The sequence below is a fragment of the Taudactylus pleione genome, unplaced genomic scaffold (genome assembly GCF_031769625.1).
Source record: "Taudactylus pleione unplaced genomic scaffold, aTauple2 ptg000381l, whole genome shotgun sequence".
Lineage (NCBI taxonomy): Eukaryota > Metazoa > Chordata > Amphibia > Anura > Myobatrachidae > Taudactylus > Taudactylus pleione.
Window position 1 is genome coordinate 1,500,329 of NW_028284782.1, and position 25,324 is coordinate 1,525,652.

General features: G+C 44.4%; 1 long non-coding RNA gene across 1 annotated transcript in view; it reads right to left on the minus strand.

Moving 5' to 3' along the window:
- Window positions 1-2,316: 2,316 nt before the first annotated feature.
- Window positions 2,317-25,324, minus strand: part of LOC148507806 (uncharacterized) — a 45,775-nt gene continuing 22,767 nt past the window's right edge. Inside the window, exons 2-3 of the long non-coding RNA XR_015869661.1 lie at window positions 2,692-2,770; window positions 2,317-2,405 (exon numbers count right to left, since the gene is read on the minus strand). This is a non-coding gene — a long non-coding RNA (uncharacterized LOC148507806). The remainder of the gene's footprint in view (window positions 2,406-2,691; window positions 2,771-25,324) is intronic.

A 25,324-nucleotide genomic window follows, 5' to 3' on the forward strand; every position in this document is an offset into this window, starting at 1 on the left:
TTTTCAACTATGCAATGTACTTAAGGATTTCTGATCTTGCCTCATGTTAGCCTAAATCTATACACTGCCATTTGTAGACCATCTATGATCACATTGCTCGGTTTGTATTTTTTATTGTGAGTGAGGGAAGGGAACAGAAGAGAGAAGTAATGAATAGAAAAGGCACTATCACATGTACTGCAGAACAGCCTACACAGCCCCAGGCAAGCCTTTGTCAGATCTGTCTGTGGGCTTTGTGGTCACAAAACATTTTCTAACTGCTGGCTAAGTATATACGATGTATAAATATGAAGACTCTGTTGGTGATACTGTTTTCTTTCATCATTCACATTATACAATGCTGCAATGAACACATTGACCAGACAGGAGATGCTGAATGTAAATATTTGTACTCTTTGTTGCTTGTGATACACCTCGCACAGTTACATTAAATATAGTTATTGAAGCAACTAAAACAGTGTGGCCTTTCTCTACAGTGTACAGTACTTTGTGTCTTGTTGAATAATATCTGTACATCTTATTGTGTATTAATTGACTATATTGTGCTCATGTAGTACAAAGGAACTCTTAGTTAAAAAGGGTTATGTATTATGGATAAAGATGCATTTGTGGACACGCAATTTTTTGTACTGTGTATGTTTTGTAGCTGAGCATACGCAACTTTGAGTGTCTATGGGCGATTCATAAATGCATGCAAAGGGTGTAGCAGCAGCGTGCGCAGGGGGTGCGGCTGCTACAGGGCCCGGGCTGCCTCGGGTGCTATGCCCTCTCGCTGCATCTAGTTAGGGCTCTCACCTTAGCTTTTCATTACCTGGCCAGGGTACTGCTAATTTAAAAGTGAATCATAGCCCTTTTATATATCACGTTATATCTACACAATTAGGATTAGGGAGACGTGTGATATAAAATTTAGTTTATAATCCTTAGTATAGGCTCACAATTAATTTAATCCTCAATGTCAACTAAGCAGGCAGATGGTCCTAACATTAGATCATATATAATCATAATGGATAAATAAAATAATTTGTATATATGGGGCCTGTGGAATTTTTGCTATAGGGCCCCCATAGGTCTTGCTGGTTGGCTTGCATCTTCACATACAGCTGGGAGTGTGTAGATGATACTGTGAGCTATTAATAGCTGATCGAACGCAGAGATCTGTCTGTTTTCAGATGGCTCTCTTGAACCAAATGTGTGCGGATAGTGATGTTCGCTACTTTCACAAGTGGATGGATACTGGCTGCGCAGCGAACTCTGAATACAGGTGGCGTTTATTTCCGAATGTGCAATGTGTCCGACTTGCCTGTGACTTCATGTATGTAATGTTGGTCACACCTAGATCATCTCTGCCAAATTTACTGATTTGCAAAGCGTGGGCAAACAAAATATAAAAATGTTATTACAGTGAAGTTTTATTTAACCGGAAGTGTAGGAAACCAATGACACTCCAAACTCTCATTTCCTTTTCAGAGTAAATTTGCCTGTGTTTGTTCGCACCCCCCTGAGCAGGTGAAAAGGTAGGGAAATACTGTATTTTAAGGTAAAAATGTCGGGACTTGCTTCATAATGCCTTGGACTCCTCCCCCCCCCCCCCCCCCAATGACTAATTAGGCATTTGGAATATTTAAATTAGCTTGGGCCAATAAATACATGTAATTGTTGAGGTGAAAGCAAAAAAATATCTTCAAATAACCCCAAAATAAGCTTGTTGGCTAAATAATACACCCCAAATGTAATGAAAGTATTTATTTCAAAGAAAAATATTTGCTTTCTATCATTGTTTTACAAAAAAAAAAATTTAAGTTGCCTCAAACTACCTCAAAAGCATCTTTTCTACTTTTTTATGCATTTTCCGATTTTCCGTTTAAAATTCCTTTCCTCAAACGAAATTCTACAGCTTTTTACATTTATTTTACCTTTTTTTTTTTTTTTTTTTAAATGCACAAATCAGCCATTTGACACCTTTTAAAAGCATACAGTACTTTCCTTAGCCACAAACCGTCTTCTACATGATTCTGCAAACAGTTTTCACTTTTTTGGGATCCAGGAAGGTATCCTCACTTTTCATGGTATTTTCCCTGTTCACTTTTTGAACAAAATTTGCGCACTCTCACTGCGAGTAGTGCTAATTCGCATTTATACTGTAATTGAATTGTGAGCGCATGAAGGTGAAGTATGCAAATTTTTATCCTTTTGCAAAGTCTCACCTAATTGAATTTCCCCCTTGTGTGAAATGATAGATTGGCCTGAAGAAAAGCAGTCGACCGAAATTCGAAAAGCATTCCAGAGACATTGGCATATATTACTTACCGATGAAGATCTGGCGAAGCAATTAGACGACCATGTTAATATTGGTTGGAGAAGAACATCAAATATTGAAGGCAAACTGGTCCATAGTCATATCTCTAAATACAACAGAAAGGAAAGACTAAATGGCAGTTACACGTGTGGCAAATGTAAGGCCTGCCAATATATGAAGAACACCAAAAGCTTCACAGACAAATATAATAAAATCAATATGATTAAGGGATACATCAATTGTGACACACAAGGCGTTAGCTACTGTTTGGAATATGAATGTCAGAAAAAGTATATAGGAATGACTAGCAGGAAATTAAAGCAGAGGATTTTGGAACACATAGGTAATATCAAAAATGCTGAAAGGGATCGAGAAAGAATGAAGCAACTTACTAGTGTTGCTCGACATTTCTTGAAGAAACATGGAGGAGATCCTAGACATCTGAGGGCCTTTGGTATGGAAAAAGTCCATCTGGGAATCAGAAGTGGAGATTTAAAGAAGGAATTAGCAAGAAAAGAAACAAAAATGATATATATGATGGACACTATTATACCGAAGGGAATGAATGAAAACAACAACTTTACAGTCTATTTAGATTGATCCCGGAAGATGGAATACCAATTTACTAATACCCCAATAATAACATGAATCAGCATTATAATGAATAAATAAATGTATATATTTTTCCTTAATGCTTCTGTTGCCAACTGAATAACCAAACAGGAAATGTACATCTTGATACACTGGTGCAGATACTCAATACATTCTATCTTTGTTTAACATACTTTCCCTTATTCACCAGGATGAATGTTTTAAGAACATGATAATTTCCTGGCTCTCTCTTACACTAAAAATTTAGGAAATAACATCATCAGGTAACAAGTTATTAATTAATATCAATTATCTATTCTCATACTTCTTTATGATTTTTAAGGAAGAAATATATGTCTATCAAAATAAATTTTTGAAGAAATACATGTCTATCAAAATAATTTCTCTATCTAGATATATGACTGCCTGCTACAGATTAGGATAATAACCGATAAGTTCCTAATATCTAGATTCTATGGATATAGTAGTAAAACATTTATATTATGTATAGATAGTTTATGGATCTTTAACACACTATACTATTTATGGCATATTAATAAGAAATTAAGGCCCTGATTCAGAGCCGGTCGCTATTTGCGCTCGCTCGTCCAGAAAATAGGGGTGGCTATTCAAATGAACCGTTCGCTGTTTGCGGTCTGTTCACGCCTCTAGGTCTGAACGAGCGAACAAAACTTGCGGTCGTTTTTTGGGAAACTACGCCCCCTGGCCGCTCGCATCCGACGTCATGTCCTCTATTTATTAGATGAATCGAGTACATCGAACAGGGTATGAACTGCTCGCTATTCTTGTGGTTGGTTTTTGCTACCACAATTTTGCGAGCAGTTCTGGCTAAAAAAAACCCAGTGACGTGGTCAATGACGCTGCTGTTTTAAATATGCACACCCATAAAACGCCCGTTTTGACCTTCAAGCACGCCTGCGTTCTGATTTCCACTCCCCGTTTTCAAGCACCTTCCCCTGTTACCACCCACATATGCCTCATCCTGTCACTCAAATTAGCAGGCATTCGCTATTTTGTGAGCACATGAATTTCGGCCGCACTGACTGGTACGCGCATGCGTATAACGATCCGTACGCATGCGCAGTTTGGCAAACATCGCTCGGAGCGAACGAGCTGCTGCTTACGAGTGGCTCTGAATGAGGGCCTAAGTATTATATTTTATGTTAAAATGATAGAGTAGATATTTTTGTGATGAATTAATACTATGAGGGTTTAATCCCTGTCTTACATTAATTTATATATAAAAAAAATTTCTTATACACACTTTATGATTCTCACAAATTATATGGTCACATACTTATAATTTTTTTTTCCTTTTAATCACTAATGCACATTATGATATTTTTGCAGCACTAGGGTTAATCAGTTATTATAGGTATTCACAAAACTTGAGTACACGGTAAATATTTTAGTAATATTCATTTTATAATTATTAATTTTTCACTTATAATTTAATTTTGAAATAATCATATGTATTTATATATTAGGACTATTTATTTATAGATATAATAATATAATATCCTATATCTTTTTAATAATCTTGATTTCATAAATACACTGTATACAGTTTCATTGGAATTAGTGGTGGATAATGTTAATATTTTCTTAAAATGTACTAGTTTTATTATATAGATTTATAATTGCAAAAGGATAATTATTTACTAAATGATTGATTAGGAAGTATAAAATAATAAAGAAATAACTAATAGTGGATTGATCCAAATGACAGGATCATACCTCAGTGTGCAAGCGGAGACATGCAGTCTTTAGCGGTGATTATCACAAGCCGGACGCACACGCCCCTTGGCAACAGTATCTAAGGGTCAGGGATTGAAACTAAGTAAGGCCAAGTGCTCGGCTTGCCCTGAGGAAGCCGGACATCCGGCGAAATGGCGCCTGAGATCGCTGGGTCACGTGGACGTATATGTCCAAACTGAATTGTTCTAAAGTATTGTGTCAGTAGAGCCATTGTCTGTAGTAAATATAGGTGCCTGAGTCTGCCGGGTTATATGGACGCATATGTTCAAACTGTATTACTGCAATAATATTATATCAGCAGAGCCGCTGTACACTGTAAATACAGCGCTAATGGAGATACTGGGAGAGGAGTGCTTCTTAACCCAGCAATCGGCACATAAACATTTGCAGCAATAAACACAATTTTTTCTAATGCCTGAGACTGACACCAATAAGTCAGTACATATCTAACCATTATTGCATGACAATAAAAGCGTCATTGTATTTATTAATATTAGAGATACCATCAATGGCATTATATTGAATAGTACCAAGACAGACTTGAATTACATTTAAGAAAGTCCTCTAGATAAACGATGTGTGAGTACTACATGACACATATTGAAAACTATACATAACATCAAGCAGTACATTTACTATACAGGAAATAATAAACATTTTGTATTAAATACTGTTTCTAACAAATGTTACTGCTTGATTCGTGATACAGTAGAACTAATTTGTTCTGGTGAATAATATATTTTGTATCTCATAACAAGAGAATAAATAGTTTCAAATACTGTGTATCTTATATAATCCAGATACAGATAAATAATTAAATGCGATCCAGCGATCTAATCAGGTTTTTTTAACCACATTTCTTCTTACTTTGTACACTATCTCTTAATTTTAATTGGATACAACTATTTTTAAATGTGCAAATAAAAATTATTTTTTACAAATATGATGCATTAGTAACACCAAGATTTAAAAGAGCCGAGCCCGCCCCCTCCCCCCCTTTTTTTTTCTCTTATTTTCCTATTTCAGCCAGGGAGTGCACCCTCGGGTCTCACAACTTTTTCTTTTCCCATAACTAGTATTTAATTAGTGAGCAGGGTAGCACCATTTGCCTCAAGTCTCTTTCTTATGAATCTTGGTAAGAGCTTAATATTTATGAAATTGGTGAATAATGACACCAGATGCATTTATTAAGAGGAAGGATGAATAGATCTAGGGAATAAAACAATTAATAAGGATCAGTGCGGATTTCTTTAATATTTCTAACCCTGAAGAAAAGCAGTAAGAAAGCTGTAAGGGCCATCTTTTATCGCCTTCCCCATATACATATCTATTCAATTTATGCTACAGTCTGTGGCCAGATTGACAACAGATTCCAGCAATTATGTAGAGGGTGTATTTCAAAATATGTACCTGCAGCCAGCCGTCAACTGCAGGATTAGTGCAGATGACCCAGTAGAAGGAGGATGGAAAGACCAACATCAGGATGAGCGGGAGTGCCTCCATACAATGTAAGATATATGGATGTGACCACCATTCACAGGGTGGAATCAGCTGAACCATTGTCTGAATCATTTGGTTTGATTTTAAACTGGTCTATTTCTCCAGATCATTTTAATCGAAACTTAGTTTTTTCCACCTGTTTTCAGGTTGTAAAAAACTATCACTGGCACAAAGTTAGTGTTGCTGTACAAGAACTTTTTCAGAGTCACTTTTTGATCTCCATATCATAAGCTCAATGGAACATCCAACTATAATGTGCAAAAATGACTAAAGCTGCCCATACACAGTGCGATATGCACCTTGCAACATGACGGCCGATCTGATGGCCGATATATCAGGCGGTCCCCACACACTGAGCAATCTGCTGCCCGACTGCCCCATAGGCCGGCACCCCCTCCCCCACCTGCATAGCGCTGCATGAGATAGTGCATCGCATCCCCAGATCAAGTGAACATGCAGTAAGATCGAGAGGTGCGATGTACAATCCCACGGGAGCACGCACTGACCGATATCATGCCCACACACGGTACTATATAGCAGCTATATCGTACCAGTCCGCCGGATTGGCTGCTATATCGCACCGTGTATGGCGGCCTTTAGTAGTTGGATAAAGTCCAAGCCCTCTGCAGTGTGTACACCTTCTAGCATGCCAGAGAAGAGTCAAGTTTAGCTTTTCCTCTGCTCTTCCCCATCTGGCTCCTTAACTATTTTAGAATGTGTATGTAGGCTTATTATTAATTATCATCATCAGATTTCAGTTATAATTGGCCAGCGTAGTTTTCAGTGCTGTGTAATGATTGGATCATGATGCAAACAAAGACACCACATACCAAACATGAACAGATTGTAAGCTCCTGTGGGCACTTCCTCTCTACAATGTAAGCAGTGTGACAAACACTTGAAGGCTTATGCAGAGTTGGCACTATGAATGCCCAGAGTGCAAACGCATGCAACTGTGCCCACTGTTTTCATGCATCAACCCATATGACTTTAGAGGTGAAACTGAGGTGTGAAGGAACGTTCCCACGTAAATTTTGTACGGTAAGGTCGTATACACACATGCGGCCGATGCCAACAAGCTATTTTGCAAATTTACACAGGAAAGGAGGGATACAATTTGCAACATTTACTATAGGCACAAATGCAACATGATGATGACCACAGATAGCAACATAACCTCATCAATTCTCTTTGGATGATTGCTGAATCTCTTGCACAGCTGAGAACACTGCCGTCATTAAGTACACACATATAAAGGCCCCCATACACCTAAAGACGGATTGCGCGATTCTGCGATCTGATCGGAAACACCAATCCGCCGGTCAGAAATGCTGATCGGCGGCCATCGATGTTCTGCGATCTGTCAGAGGATCGGTAAAATTATACGTGTTAAATTTCACCGATTTGCAAATCACAATCATATTTTGATCATGATCAGCAAGTCTGTGAAATACAACAAGTTAGATTTCACTGATCCGCCAACCCAGCATCGCAGGATTGCAGCGATCCGTCACTGGTTTATGGGCCCCTTAAGCTGACTGAGCAATCGCATGTTTGTGATACTTTATGGAATAGAATACTTCGCTCTGTGCTCTAAACTTCTGAGTTTTCCTTTTTTTGAGCTCATTTGCGCATGCCTGTGTCTTGCCGCCTGAGTAATTGTCCGGAAACCATAATAATTAAACAATCATATTCTTATTTCATCTTGCTACACTTCTTTTCAGGCTTATTATTAAGTTTTTTTACATTATATTTTGAAAACTATTTTTTACTTCTTTTACCATCAAAAACATTCAAAGGGGGATGTATCAAGCCTTAAGACGCCCCTGCTCATTTATCTAGCACAGTCTATGAAATGGCAGTTAGAATGTGTTTGGTTGCTATGGGCAACTTCTCTATTTTTTTTCTCTCTCAAATGTTGTCTGATACATCTCCCATTAGGACTTCATCCATGATTCTAATGATCAGTGGGTGGTGTCTTATCTGGGGGTAAGAATGAATTTGCACATATGTGTCCTCTCAGTGAAGAGTCAGGTTTAGCTTTTCCTCTGCTCTCCCCCATCTGGCTCCTTAACTATTTTAAAATGTGTTTGTAGGCTTATTATTAATTATCATCATCAGATTTCAGTTATAATGGGCCAGCATGGTTTTCAGTGCTGTGTAATGATTGGATCATGATGCAAACAAACCACATACCAGACATGAAACAGATTGTAAGCTCCTTTGGGCACATTCTTTGGGGCTGAGCTGCATGAAAGTGCATTTTGCAGATGGATCTTGCAATGTTCCGTGGCCAAGCACATGCATCTATGGACATTATACACATAGCCGTCACAGCTCCACTTGCTGCTGAATGGGTGTAACTGAGTGATAATGAGGTAGTGGGCGTGTAGGCTGTATTGCAGGCTATGCTGAGTTATGCGTACACAGCGATCAATCTTATTGCAGACCTGATCTCTTGCACCAGGCATATCCTGATGCAGGTCCGTGCTGATAATGGAGACTGCTACTGTATTTCCACAAACCTATGTAGAGGGTGCTTTGGTCACATAGGTGTGTTCAACTCTACATAAGGGCGAATTTAGCTCTTTATTTATTATTTATTTATTACCAGTTATTTATATAGCGCACACATATTCCGCAGCGCTTTACAGAGAATATTTGGCCATTCACATCCGTCCCTGCCCCAGTGGAGCTTACAATCTATATTCCCTACCACATGTACACGCACATATACACACTATGGTCAATTTTTGTGGGGAGCCAATTAACCTACCAGTATATTTTTGGAGTGTGGGAGGAAACCGGAGTTCCCGGAGGAAACCCACGCAAGCACAGGGAGAATATACAAACTCCACACAGTTAGGGCCGTAGTGGGAATTGAACCCATGACCTCAGTGCTGTGAGGCAGTAACGCTAACCATTACACTGTCTGTGTACGCAGTGTCTTTGCACGCAGTGTAGCAGTGTGAGTTCAATTGTGAATCGGCCCAGTATGTTCTTTGTTACAGTATTATCATTATGTAATATGTTTAGCAAAACACATAGCTTTTGTCCCATTTGCAAAACATTCCATAAAGGTATTTCTGAGTGACAAATGTAATTCTACCTATAGGATGCCCTGGAGAGAAATTTGTCAGTCACCTGTTGAAACGTCTTAAAGAGAAACACAATCAGTGGTGCAAATACTAACCATGCTTCTTTTTTATTACTATATATATTGATATGTTTGGGGAGGTTCTGTCTCTTTAAGCCTAGAGCTAGCAGACCTTATCCCCTGATATAAGCTTAGTTAGTGTATGAAATCTGCGTGATACCTGGTGGCAAAGGATGCAGAGCAATTCTCATGTTTCTGTGAGTCAGTGCGGGGACTGGCCAGAAGGGGAGACTGTGACGCAGTTGGCCGGCTTAACAAATGATAGCAATATTTTGCAACCAACATTCCCTGATGCTTATTTTGGTACCAACATTGCCTGATGCTAATGTAATATAGTGCAGAGTATGTATGATTTTTTTTTTAATGGTGTGGTCAAATACATTGGGTATCACAGGTAGTTGAGTGCTGTGGATTAAAGCCTATTTTATGTAACACGTTGGTGAAGGACGGTGTAAAATTGCACACAGTTACAGTGATTGTAAGCACTCATTCTCCCATGGAGGCTCCCTTGTGTTCAACTTCTGCAGTGATTAAGACAGAGCACAGAGGCTGAAAAGCAGTATGTGTTGACTTGAGCTGGGCGCAGTGTACACCACTGGGGAACAAAAAGATCTAGGAACTGTTGCTTCGGTCCCGGTGCTGTGGTGGAGGAAGAAAAGAGGTGCGCCGGTTGCCTGCATCTGCTGCTAAGAAGGAGAATCATTGTTAGGGTAAGGTAGGGATAGAACTCACACGTTACTTTCCTGGAACTCGAGTGAAAGTCACCATTCATTCAAAAGAGGGACTATAAACATCTTTATAGTTTTGCATTTTATGTGTATGCATTTTACTGATGCGATGCTTAGTACATCCCGCTCAGGATGAGAAGCAGGCAAAGTGGTAAAACCATCAAAAAGGGAGAGAGCATCGAGCCAGGGTTTCTAAATTATGCCAAGATGTCAGTCTGACCACTTGCCTGGTGGAATCCCTCACACATGGAGGAAGAGTATTAAAGTAGGGTAACCAAATGACTCTACAACTCTATTTTCAATATCCAAGGAGCATTCCACCCAATCCATTTGGTATACATAAGTTAGCCTAATAAACAATAACTAAATAGAGGGGGTTCCAGTATCAACCCATTGGGATAGAATTGTCTTTTTAACAGCTGCTGCCAGAATAACAAAAACCGAGCAAGGTGTGAAGATCCCATGGAGTCCATGCAGAATCCATTTGAAAGGCTATACCTAGATCCTGTAGTGCAGGGGTGGCCAAACTTTTGTGACCTGGGATCTACATTTTGTTCACTTACTTAGCGGTGATTTACCAGCATCAATGGGCCTGATTGAAAGGTGGACGCTATACTGATGTTTGTGCTGTTGAGCAATTTACTTTTGTTACTGTGAAATCTCCTAACTGTACAATGCCAATCGCAGTTGCTTATGGGATCGCTGGCATTAGTGAGATGGTGACTGCATATTTTTGCAGATGTAAATCCATAAGAAATCGATGCATACATAGAGGCCATCTCTGAATCAGGCTCACAGGCAGGGCCGGCTTTACCATTAGGCAACCTAGGGCCCGCCAGGTCCTAAGGGGCCCGTGTCCAGGCATCCCCTTAATCCGGCCCTGGAGAGGATAAACTGCTGCTCTTCAACTGTTGCTGCTGGCACCGGCCTAGGAGAAGTCTCACACACACGCACAGTACTGTCTGGGCCCTCCCCTCCCCTGCCTCTAAAATGCTGGAGGCGGAGTTGCCTTCAGCTGGGAGCCCGTGGAACCACTGCAGCGACCGCAGTACCTGCAATCCATTCCACCCCTGTATGTGTTCTGCCAGACTCCTCTGCTCAAACCCTCCATCTCGACTCACCCGCACTGAAGCCGGTCCCTCTTTCCGACCCACCCGCACTGTAGCCGGGCCCCCCTCCCGACACCGCACTGTAGCCAGCACCGCCCCCCTCCCAACTCACCTGCACTGTAGCCAGGCCCCCCCTCCCAACACCGCACTGTACACAGGCCCCCCTCCCGACTCACCCGCACTGTAGCCAGTCCTCCCTCCTGACACCTCACTGTACCCAGGCCCCCCTCCCGACTCACCCACACTGTAGCCAGGCCCCCTCCCTGCAGCATGCGCTGATCTTGTCAGCCCCCCCTCATCCTGCGCTGCTGTAGCTAAGCCCCTGCAGTCAGTGAGCTAGCCTCCCCCTCCCCCGCAGGATACGCTGATCTAATCAGCCTACTCCAACCAAATAACCCCCACCCCCCCGCAGCCTACCCCAAAACACCCATCCTCCACAGTCACATTGAGTGCTGCCAGACTCCTCTATTGCAGCCTCCCCAAACCCCCCGCAGTGTATCCAGCCTCCACGGTACAATGGTCTTCTGCCTATGAAACAGCAGTCTGGGTAAGTTATAAACTGCACTATATATATATATATATGCAGGGCTGGTTCTATAATTACGCAAGGTACGCAGCTGAGTAGGGCGCCACATTGTGGAGGGCGCCCTGACTGCGACCATGCTAATTTATTATTCAACACAAGGCAGCCAGCAGCTGAGCTCAGGGCAGCCGGCGGGGAGACTGACACAGCTGCACCCCTTGCTTATAATTAAGAATGACCTGACGTAATGACATCACGTCGCAGGCGCAAAGAGGGCTGGGGCTGGATGCCGCAGTGAGGGAGAGGGAGAGTGAGATTTGCGGCCATATTCTTGCTGCCAGTGCTGCGGGCTGAGACTGCTGAACTGCCCGTCTGTGAGGTGGGCGCCGCCAGAGGGACAGCGGTACCACCAGGTCGGTCCTTTAATAACAATAGAGAAACTGGGGAAGACATCGCTGAGAGCGAATTCCCCCTGGCCGAGAATCTCCCCGCGGGCGCGCAGGCAGCCTTTAGTTGCCCTCATCATGCCTGACGCCGGGAAGCAGGTAAAGGATGCGCCCCGACCACTCAAATTTTGTTTATATTAATAATCTGCAGGGCCGCGGTCCCGGTCACACAAAGTTGACATCCAGATATTAATCACTTAAGGCCCTGCCCCCTAGCGTGCAAGGCCAGGAAGCAATTGATGCTGTCAATGCTCTGCGCTGTTCTAAACATTAAGTGGGGAAGGAGGAGCCTGACTGTGCAGCCCGCCCCGCTCTGACATGCATCAGCCATCGCGGAGAACAGAGAGCACAGCAGGCAGGAGAAGCAGGAGCAGAGTGGGAGGAGACTGAAGCAAGAGGTGAGTAGGTGAACTATCAGTAAATATAGTATGCCAGTTATAGCAAAGCAGGGGTTAATCTGCTGCTGCACGGGACAGGGTAGAGACTGAGGGAGATTCTCACCTCCCCCACCATGGTCTGGGCACATACAGAGACAGCTGATGCAGTGTGCACACTGGGGAGTATAGAGCTCCTGCCTGCCTGTCACTACACAGGCTACTATTCTGCCTCTTGAAGCAGCAGTAATGTGACTGACCTGGACGGAGAAAGTAAGGAGATGCTTTAACTTGATTGTCCCAGTAGCTGCACATGGGAATGGGGAGGCACAGCTTGCACAGTCACTAGCCTTCATGTATACACACTCAGACCCCCTTCTGCCAGCCTGTCACAAGGAGGAATGTTGTCACCACCTGCAGAACAGCACCAGGTACCTGGAGTCTTCTCCCTGCAGTATTCATGATGTGCTCGTTCTCACTGACCACCTTCCCCCTACCCAGTTGCATGACATCACTCAGACAGCTACTGATTGGCTGTGACCTATGTCAGTCTGGCTGAGGAGTACCATATATATTACAATTTACATGCAGCTAAAAGGTACATATCACAGCCTGCCCCCAAGTCTGTGTGCAGAGCTCCTACACCACCACCCTGACCCCTCTCTACCCACCACTACTTCTCTGCACTACCCTCCTAACTCCTCCATGCCCACCACTACCTCTCTGCACTACCCTCCTGACTCCTCCATGCCCACCACTACTTCTCTGCACTACCCTCCTAACTCCTCCATGCCCACCACTACCTCTCTGCACTACCCTCCTGACTCCTCCATGCCCACCACTACTTCTCTGCACTACCTTCCTGACTCCTCCATGCCCACCACTATCTCTCTGCACTACCCTCCTGACTCCTCCATGCCCACCACCATCTCTCTGCACTACCCTCCTGACTCCTCCATGCCCACCACCATCTCTCTGCACTACCCTCCTGACTCCTCCATGCCCACCACCATCTCTCTGCACTACCCTCCTGACTCCTCCATGCCCACCACCATCTCTCTGCACTACCCTCCTGACTCCTCCATGCCCACCACCATCTCTCTGCACTACCCTCCTGACTCCTCCATGCCCACCACCATCTCTCTGCACTACCCTCCTGACTCCTCCATGCCCACCACCATCTCTCTGCACTACCCTCCTGACTCCTCCATGCCCACCACCATCTCTCTGCACTACCCTCCTGACCCCTCCATGCCCACCACCATCTCTCTGCACTACCCTCCTGACCCCTCCATGCCCACCACTATCTCTCTGCGCTACCCTCCTAACTCCTCCATGTCCGGCCTCAAACTCTCTGCACTACCCTCCTAACTCCTCCATGTCCGCCTCAAACTCTCTGCACTACCCTCCTGACTCCTCCATGTCCGCCTCAAACTCTCTGCACTACCCTCCTGACCCCTCCATGCCCACCACCATCTCTCTGCACTACCCTCCTGACCCCTCCATGCCCACCACTATCTCTCTGCACTACCCTCCTAACTCCTCCATGTCCGCCTCAAACTCTCTGCACTACCCTCCTAACTCCTCCATGTCCGGCCTCAAACTCTCTGCACTACCCTCCTAACTCCTCCATGTCCGCCTCAAACTCTCTGCACTACTCTCCTGACTCCTCCATGCCCACCACCATCTCTCTGCACTACCCTCCTGACCCCTCCATGCCCACCACCATCTCTCTGCACTACCCTCCTGACCCCTCCATGCCCACCACTATCTCTCTGCACTACCCTCCTGACCCCTCCATGCCCACCACTATCTCTCTGCACTACCTTCCTAACTCCTCCATGTCCGCCTCAAACTCTCTGCACTACCCTCTTAACTCCTCCATGTCCACCTCAAACTCTCTGCACTACTGCCCTGATCTCTCCATACTTTACTTGCCACTACGTATCCGCACTACCACCTGACCCCGCCATACCTGCCTTTGCCTCTCTGCATTACTCTCCTGACCTCTCTATACCCTAAACTACACCTCTGCACTATATCACTTAGCCCTACATAACTGACCCTTCCATACCCAGCACTACAACACTGATCTGTGAAGCCCCTGGGTTTATTTGCCTACAACCAGAGATTCATTCCTCACAAGGCCACTCCTCTCCCCATGAGACTACACTCACATTTCTGGAGCTCACGCACAACGGCGCATACTACTGTGACCTCCTCGGTGATCAGCACTATATTATGTACAATAACAGAAATTATATATATACAGTCAGGTCCATAAATATTGGGACATTGACAGAATTTTCATAATTTGGCCTCTATTCACCACCACAATGGCTTTGAAATGAAACAAACAAGATGTGCTTTAACTGCAGATTTTCAGATTTAATTTGAGGGTAATTACATCCAAATCAGGTGAACGGTGTAGGAATTACAACGGTTTCTATATGTGCCTCCCACTTTTTAAGGGGCCAAAAGTAATGGGACTATCAACTCAAAAGCTATTTCATGGACAGGTGTGGGCTATTCCCTCATTATTTCATTATCAATTAAGCAGGTAAAAGGTCTGGACTTAATTCTAGGCGTGACATTTGCATTTGGAATCAGTTGCTGTCGACTCTCAATATGAGATCCAAAGAGCTGTCACTATCAGTGAAGCAAGCCATAATTAGGCTGAAAAATCAAAACAAACCCATCAGAGAGATAGCAAAAACATTAGGTGTGGCCAAATCAACTGTTTGGAACATTCTTAAAAAGAAAGAAAGAACGCGCCGGAGAGCTCAGCACCACCAATAGACCCGGAAGACCTTGGAAAACAACTGTGGTGGATGACAGAAGAATTATTTCCCTGGTGAAGAAAAACCTCTTCACAACAGTTGGCCAAATTTAGAACACTCTCCAGGAGGTAGGTATATATGTGTCAAAGTCAACAATCAAGAGAAGACTTCACAAGAGTGAATATAGAGGGTTCACCACAAGATGTAAACCATTGGTGAGCCACAAAAACAGAAAGACCAGATTAGAGTCTGCCAGACAACATCTAAAAAAGCCATTACAGTTCTGGAACAACATCCTATGGACAGATGAGACAAAGATCAACTTGTACCACAGTGATGGGAGGAGAAGAGTATGGAGAAGGAAAGGAACTGCTCATGATCAAAAACATGCCACCTCATCAGTGAAGCATGGTGGTGGTAGTGTCATGGCGTGGGCATGTATGGCTGCCAATGGAACTGGTTCCCTTGTATTTATTGATGAGGTGACTGCTGACAAAAGCAGCAGAATGAATTCTGAAGTGTTTTGGGCAATATTTTATGCTCATATTCACTCAAATGCTTCGGAACTCATTGGACGGTGCTTCACAGTGCAGATGGACAATGACCCGAAGCATGCTGCAAAAGCAACCAAAGAGTTTTTTAAGGCTAAAAAGTGGAATGTTATGCAATGGCCAAGTCAATCCCCTGACCTGAATCCGACTGAGCATGCATTTCACTTGATGAAGAAAAAACTGAAGGGAAAATGCCCAAAGAACAAGCAGGAACTGAAGACATTTGCAGTAGAGGCCTGGCAGAGCATCACCAGGGATGAAACCCAGCATCTGGTGATGTCGATGCGTTCCAGACTTCAGGCTGTAATTGCCTGCAAAGGATTTGCAACAAAGTATTAAAAAGTGAAAGTTAGATTTAGGATTGTTTAGTTTGTCCCATTACTTTTGGCCCCTTAAAAAGTGGGAGGCACATATAGAAACCGTTGTAATTCCTACACCGTTCACCTGACTTGGATGTAATTACCCTCAAATTAAATCTGAAAGTCTGCAGTTAAAGCACATCTTGTTTGTTTCATTTCAAAGCCATTGTGGTGGTGAATAGAGGCTAAAATATGAAAGTTCTGTCAAATGTCCCAATATTTATGGACCTGACTGTGTGTGTGTGTGTATATATATATATATATATACATACATACATACATACATACATACATACATACACACACACAAAGTCCAAATTCAGCCCGGCACTCCCCTCCAATATCCGCTGACAGCTTGCTCCTGGTGCCCTCCACTGGGGTATGAATCCCCCACAATATAGAAATAAAGAACTGGCGGCACTCAGGAGACTTTTGTAGAAATAGCGAAAAATTATTAAAAGCACAAAGTTTTTCACTATTTCTACAAAAGTCTCCTGAGTGCCGCCAGTTCTTTATATATATATATATATATATATATATATATATATATATTGTGAACAGTAACACTGTAATAGTTGTGCATATATTACAGTAGGTGTTACTGGAGCCACATACCCGGAATTGGTATGACATACCTCCAGACGTAAGTCCGGTAGATGTAATATCGACACCGGATGGCAGAAGACTGATGATCCTGACAAGGTAAATATTTTAAGTATCCCTAACCCTCTCCCCCCACTAACCCTAACCTCCCCCCGGGGGTGTCTAAATCTAAGCCCCCCCCCCCTCCCCGCACCCTAAACCTAACCCTTCCGAGGGGGGAGCGTAACCCCCTTCCCCTAGCCTAACCCTCCCGGGGGGTGTCTGACCCCAAGTGCTCCTGGGAGCCCCCAAACCTATCCCTCCCACCCCACGGCTATATGCTCCCGACGCCCGGCTTACCTTTGTTCGGTATGCCGGGCATTGGGATTTCGGCGTGGAGCTGATAGGCGGTGGGATTTCGAGGCCTATCATTAGTCCCATGCCGGGATTTCACAGTTGGGAAGCCCGCGGATGGCATTTCAGCCGCCGGCTTCCTGACCACATACCAGATACCCACATCATATTATATACATGCATCATAATATATATATTATATCGCATGTATTTAATATGATGCGTGTATCTTGCTCCAGCGATACCTACTGTAATATATGTACAGGATTGTTTGAGGGAGGGGGCCCCAAACGTGGATCTTGCCTAGGGCCCCATGAGGTCTAAATCCGGCTCTGCTCACAGGCACTATGCTGCACACAGGCACACTGATTTTGTTTTCCCTACAGCTCTGACATACATAAAATACAGTAGTATTATACAACAGCTCTGACATACATAAAATACAGTAGTATTATACAACAGCTGTCATACATAAAATACAGTAGTATTATACAACAGCTCTGACATACATAAAATACAGTAGTATTATACAACAGCTGTCATACATAAAATACAGTAGTATTATACAACAGCTCTGACATACATAAAATACAGTAGTATTATACAACAGCTCTGTCATACATAAAATACAGTAGTATTAAACAAAAAAGACAAGCACAAAAAAATAAAACATAACAAAAAATACATCCAGTAATTTTGAGGTGTACAGAGTTGCCACAAATCTGCAATCTCTTACATTCCCCCATACCATAGACTTTTAATAGACTGTAAGTATCTCCACTACTTAATAATATAAGAGGTTGTCTTATTTAAAAAATAAATAAATCAGTCACTCTGTGTTGGTGTTTGCGGCGGGGATCCGGTGCTTGGGGTGGCTTGGTACTACAGCAGGAGGAGGCTGTGCCCTGACAGCATCACCCTACAGCCCCGTTACCACATATATAACACAATCACTCCCCACACACTACCTCCAGGAGAGACTCTGGCACTTGCAGAAAGTTTGCTGCTACTAGTCCGGGGATTTGCTTGGTGCTGTGAGGAGCCTATGTGCTGGTAGGACTCAGCATACTCTGTGGGGCCAGGCAGGTGGACAGCAGCAGCAGCGGCGGGCTCCTTAGAGCGAGTGGGTGATGTCATGTCACCCGCGCACTGCACTACTGGGAGCTGGGATTCAGAGGCACCAAAAGCTTTTTCAGGTTTATTTTACTTCAGTTGGTTGCGATCTACTGGCGGATGCCCATGAGCTACCAGTAGATCACAATCTACCTTTTTACCAGGTTTGCTGTAGTGTGTATGACTGAACAGGCTGCTAGAAACAATGTAACCTGTTGTATGACCACATATAGAACATGAGCTTTGCATGGAGTTGAAGGCATTTGAACCAATTTGAGTCAATACAGGCACCTGTAAGGCATCTGAACTTAGCAGCATAGTATAGTGTGATCTATGAAGTAACTTAAAGTGCATTTTGGCATAGGAGGAACAAACCAGTTGTCTACAAATCAACCCACGAGAATTCAGTCTGCCATTTAGCCAGACTGCAGTTAATTTGGGGAGATCCAGATGGCGTTGAGAGTGTCTATATCTATTATGGTACGGCCCCATTGTCCGGCGTCTTAAAGCAGCATCTTTAGGGTAACTAATATCTGGGGGAAATAAAGGAGATAATATCATTGTGACATAACTGTGGGTTTGAAAATCTGATAATAAAGGCAATGCTAAGTGGGGTTCTTTCTCCTGAAGCTGAGAATGGGTAAGTACCGAGGATCAACCACCATCCATGGATTGATACACATAGTGCAGAACCCTGAGATGCAAAGCATGTGCCACATGAGAAGTAATCCCATCTTGAAAGCCAGGATTAGAGACAGTGGGAAGAAAAATGAGTAGCTGTAAGATGAAGACACTTCCTGAGGACACGCCGTGCATGGCATTGTGTAGATATCAATAGGTTTTCTTTAATAGAGGGCAGCTGTCCCAATGGATGTGAATGGAGTAGACAAGCTAAGTGGACAACTGGAATGAATGCCTGTCAACAGCCACATTGGCAAAAGTATCTCCCCCGCCTATCCAGTCCAGTACATGGCGATAATTAGCCAACGCGTAGTCCTGAAGATAAGGGAGATTAAAAAAACCCTACTCAGGGTTGCTGCAATTTAAAAAAGGGAAATATGCGGGTGTTTGCCTATAAGAATTTATAAAGTGTGGGAATATTTCCTAGTTAACACTAGCGGCACCGTTAGAATAGGATAGAGTAGGCAGGATGAACTAATCAGTGGATGATGCTTCCAACATTGGAAGTCTGCCAACGTTTATTGAATGAATTTGGGAAATTAGCTGAATACATTTGTGTTGAGACCTAAATAGGTAATGCACTTACTAGCCCATTTGAAATGGACCCAGCATTATTTAGCCTCCTTATGAAATGCTAAGGCTCCAGTTTTGCTTACAGTACGTCAACAAGGAAACCGGAGATCAAGTGAAAATCTCTGAGGGTCTCTAAGAGAGAGTACAGCCGTTTGGGGGTCACTGAAGTACAGTAATAAAATCATCAGCAAAAGTCAACACCTTAATTTCAATGTCCCCAATGGCTACGGCCTTCCAAAGTGCATCCTTTATAAAATTTCTGATTAAGGGAACTAAGGCAAGATTTGCATTGGTGATAGAGGGCAACCCTGCCTAGTGCTCCCATGATCCCATGAAGAGGAAAGGAGGTAGTAATCACACCATTAATCATCAAATATGCTATCAGCTAACGAAAGAGCATCTGATAGATGTGTATAAAGCAGGGCCACAACTAGAGGGGGGGGTTAGAGGTGCATGTGCACCAGGTGACAGACTTGAGGGGGCGAATGGGCCCGCAGTCAGTGGCTAGCCAGGTACTATAATGAGTCAGACTGACTCATAATAGCACTGGCATCACAAAATCGGCACACATAAGGGGGCGTGGCTTTATATGTCAAGACCACGCCCCCTTCACCGAAGCCCTGCCCCTTTTATGGAGTTCCTGCTTTCCCAAGGCGCAGTCAGGACTTTGAAGGCCCCGGCACGAAGGCCACCATGGTAGCCAGTGAAGAGCCTCACTGGTCCCTGCCTGCCAGACCATCCCAGCAGATCACAACACAACCCAGCTCTGCCTGCTAATGCAAATAGTAAATCAAATCTTCTTATTTATGTGTGTGTGCGTATATAAATATATATATGTGTGTGTGGGTATATATATATATATATATATATAAATATATATATACTGTATATGTGTGTGTATATATACATATATACTGTATATGTGTGTGTGTGTATATGTATATATATATATATATATATATATGTGTGTGTGTTTGTGTATATGTATAATAAATATATATTACATTGTTTCTAACTGTCCCCATTTCAGCGGGACAGTCTGACTTTTTGGACATTGTACCACTGTACCACCTGCAGGCCACAGTGGCGCATGTGCCTGTCATCCGCATTGTGACGGGGTCTGCCCCACAGCTCCCGAAGCTCTGGCCAAACCCCCAGCATGACGAGAACAGAACCATGGGGCCTGATTCAGCAAGGATCACAATTGCAAAGCTGCACGCAGGCTATAGATATAATGTATGCACTCAGGCAGCTTTGCAATTGTGATCTTTGTAGATATGGTAATGTAGCAGGAGGCATCACGCCTCCTGTGCATTACTTATCCAAGCTGCATTGTCCAACGCAGCATTGGATAAACTGCGTAACATCGGCAGGCTAAGGTGACCCACGGGGTCACGCAGTCGGCCGCCGCAGTTTACAGGAAGAGGCCAGGAAATCTCCAACTGCCGACAGAGATCCTGGCCTCTTCCCTACCCCCCAACGATGGCGACACGCCTCCGTTTCGGGTAACGGAGGCTGCAGCCTCCCCACCCCCAAACAGCAGCAGACTGTCAATCACTGACAGTCTGCTGCCAGTTTGCGAGCGGGCTTGCAGACCTGTTCTGCACATGCGCAGAACGGGTCATGCACCTTCACAGATTCCCGAACACTGATGAATCAGGCCCATGATGTGCAACCCCACCCCCAAAATGTGCTCACGGAGGGGCGGAGCTGCACATTAGGCACATGTGGGGGGGGCTAAATTACTACCTTGCACCGAGTGACAAAGCTTCTAGTTTCGGCCCTGTATAAAGTCAGGGTCAAATTGTTGTATGTGTAGAGCCCTTAGAATATGTGGCCAGGAAACCCTGTTGGACTCCTTGTCTGCATTACAACTGACCACAATATGACCCTGGTAATGAGACGTGTCCACTGTCAAGAGCCCCACATTGTGCACTGAGGTACGACCCTGAACAAATCCCATTTGAGAGGGGTGAAGGAGCGATGGTAAAAGCTTTTGTAAACGTATGGCAAAAAGTCTGGCAAATACTTTCAGATCCTGATTAAGCAAGTAAATTGGATGGTATGATTGTACCAAACAGTGGTCTTTCCCGGGCTTAGGTAACACAATTATTCTGTCCATGTTAAAATCTGGAGGGTGACCTGTCCAATCAATCTTGGAGATTAAATGAGAAACAAGATGATGGTCCGTCCAGCATTTTGTAATACTCGGCACTGAAGCCATGTGGGCCAGGGGACTTGCGCTAAGGGAGGGATTTTTCATTAAAGTAATAAGTTCTGCTTCAGTAACTGGAGCAACTAAGAAAGTCCTATCATCGTCTGAGAGTATCCACAAAGCATTTCTGTGTTGTTCCCCAATGCACGCAACCCTTCTACACAGAGAACCCCTACTATATATCACTTATTGGCCAAACAATAGAAAAATGACCTGGTTGGAGTTGCACAAGCAAATAGTACACTTACAGATTTTTTATTTTGTAGTGTTCTGTATTGTAAACTAGGGTGTGCACCGGCCACTTTTCGTGTTTTGGATCTGGATCTTTCTTCGTGTTTTGGATCTGGATTGGTTTTGCCAAAACCACCCTTCCGTGTTTTGGGTTCTGGGTTTTGTGTTTTGGATCTGTATTTTTTTGAAAAAAAGCATAAAAACAGCTAAAATCACAGAATTTGTAGGTTTTTCTGCTCCTATGCTATTATTAGCCTCAGTAACCTTAATTTCCACTCATTTCCAGTCTATTCTGAACACCTCACACCTCACAATAGTGTTTTTATGTCCAAAAGGTTGCACCGAGGTAGCTGGATGACTATGCTAAGCGACACGAGTGGGCGGCACAAACACGTGACCCATCTAGGCGTGATACTGCAGTGGCAGACAGGATGGCAGTTTGAAAAACTAGGCCCCAAACTGTACATAATGCAAAGAAAAAAAAGAGGTGCAAGATGGAATTGTCCTTGGGCCCTCCCACCCACCCTTATGTTGTATAAACAGGACATGCACACTTTAACAAACCAATCATTTCAGCGCCAGGGTCTGCCACACGACTGTGGCTGAAATGATTGGTACGTTTGGGCCCCCACAAAACAAGCTGTCAATTAATCTGTCCCTGCACAAACTGGCTCTACGGAGGCAAGATGTCCTCATCCTCCTCATCCACCGATTCCTCACCCTCTTCAGTGTGTACATCCTCATCCTCACAAAGTATTAACTCGTCCCCACTTGAATCCACCACCACAGGTCCCTCTGTACGTTCTAGAGGCTGGTCTCCCTGGAAGAGCTGATAATTCATTTTGATGAACATCATCTTCTCCACATTCTGTGGAAGCAACCTCCTACGCCTTTCGCTGACAAGGTTCCCGACTGCACTAAACACTCTTTCGGAGTACACACTGGAGGGGGGGCAACTCAGGTAAAATAGAGCCAGTTTGTACAGGGGCCTCCAAATTGCCTCTTTTTCCTGCCAGTACAGGTATGGACTGTCTGACATGCCTACTTGGATGCTGTCACCGATGTAATCCTCCACCATTCTGTCAATGGTGACAGTATCATATGCAGTGACAGTAGACATGTCAGAAATTGTTGCCAGGTCCTTCAGTCCGGACCAGATGTCCAAACTTGGTCCTGCCTGCCCTGCATCACCGCCAGCGGGTTGCTTAGGATACCTAAGTTTTTTCCTGGCAGCCCCAGTTGCAGGAGAAAATGAAGAAGGAGCCGTTGACGTGTCACGTTCCGCTTCAGCTGACAGTGTGTTCACCAGCAGGTCTTTGCACCTCTGCAGGCTTGTGTCGGCCGGAAAGAGAGACACCACATAGGCTTTAAACCTAGGATCGAGCACGGTGGCCAAAACGTAGTGGTCTGATTTCAACAGATTGACCACCCTGGAATCCTGGCAAAGCGAATGAAGGGCTTCATCCACAAGTCCCACATGCCGAGCGGAATCGCTCCGTCTTAGCTCCTCCTTCACTTTCTCTAGCTGCTTCTGCAAAAGCCTGATGAGGGGAATGACCTGACTCAAGCTGGCAGTGTCTGAACTGACTTCACGTGTGGCAAGTTCGAAGGGCTGGAGAACCTTGCACAACACGGAAATCATTCTCCACTGCGCTTGAGTCAGGTGCATACCCCCTCCTTTGCCTATGTCATAGGTGGATGTATAGGCTTGAATGGCCTTTTGCTGCTCCTCCATCCTCTGAAGCATATAAAGGGTTGAGTTCCACCGTGTCACAACCTCTTGCTTCAGGTGATGGCGGGGCAGGTTCAAGAGTGTTTGCTGGCGCTCCAGTCTTCGGCACGCAGTCGCTGAATGGCGAAAGTGGCCTGAAATTTTTCGGGCCACCCAAAGCGTCTCCTGCACGCCCCTGTCGCTTTTCAGAAAATTCTGCACCACCAAGTTTATTGTGTGAGCAAAACAGGGGACGTGCTGGAATTTGCCCAGATGTAATGCCCGCACAATATTGGTGGCGTTGTCAGATATCACAAATCCCAAGGAGAGTCTAAGTGGGGTAAGCCACTGGGCGATGATTTCCCTCAGTTTCTCTAAGAGGTTGTCGGCGGTGTGCCTCTTACTGAAACCGCTGATACACAGCGTAGCCTGCCTTGGAACGAGCTGGCGTTTCTGAGATGCTGCGACTGGTGACGCTGCTGCTGTTGCTGCGTAAGGTGATACATCTACCCAGTGGGCTGTCACAGTCATATAGTCCTTAGTCTGCCCTGTTCCACTTGTCCACATGTCCGTGGTTAAGTGGACATTGGGTACAATGGCATTTTTCAGGACACTGAGGACACTTTTTCTGACGTTTCTGTACAGTCTCGGTATCGCCTGCCTAGTGAAGTGGAATCTAGACGGGATTTGGAACCAGGGACACACTACCTCCATCAATTGTCTAAAACTCCCACTGCACTAATGGCGGATACCGGACGCACGTCTAACACCAACATAGCAGTCAAGGCCTCAGTTATACGTTTTGCTTCAGGATGACTGCTGTCGTACTTCATCCTCCTCGCTAAGGACTGTTGGAGGGTCAATTGTTTAGTAAAAGTAGTGGGGTTCCTACTTCCTCTCTGGGATGATGAACGACTCCCAGCAGCAACAGCAGCAGCGGCAGCAGGAGGCGTAGCAATGCAGGATCCTCCGGAGGAATCCGGGATAGGAGAGTCAGTCATGCCAGTGACATGGCCTGCAGGACTACTTCCGATCCTGACTAAGGAGGAAATTGACGAGGAGGGAGTTGACGGTGTGGTTTGCAGGCGCTTGGAAACAGGACAACTGGATTTAGGTGTCCCTGGACTGCTTACGGTCTTAGCCAAAGTTTCTGAACTTGACAGTAACTTATTATGAACGCGCTGCAGGTGCCGTATAAGGGAGGATGTTCCTAGGTGGTTAACGTCCCTACCCCTACTTATTCCACCTTTACATAAGGTACATATGGCAAGACAGTTGTTGTCCGGACTTGGATAGAAATATTGCCAGACCAAAGAGGTGGAATGTTTGGTCTTCTGCCCAGGCATGACCGTGATGGGCTTTTTCATCCCACGGACAACAACTGTCTCCCCCGGAGCCTGATTTAAACAAACCACATCACCATCAGAATCCTCCTCGCCAACTTCCTCAGCGCCAGCTACACCAGTATCCTCATCCTGTTGTACTTCAACAGTGACATCTTCAATTTGCATATCAGCAAGTGGACTGTGGGTGCTCCTTTCAGCACTTGCAGGGGGCGTGCAAATGGTGGAAAGAGCCACCTCTTCCCGTCCAGTGCTGAGAAGGTCAGGCATCGCAACCACCACCACACTTGGACTCTCCTTGGGGATTTGTGATATCTTCTTAGAA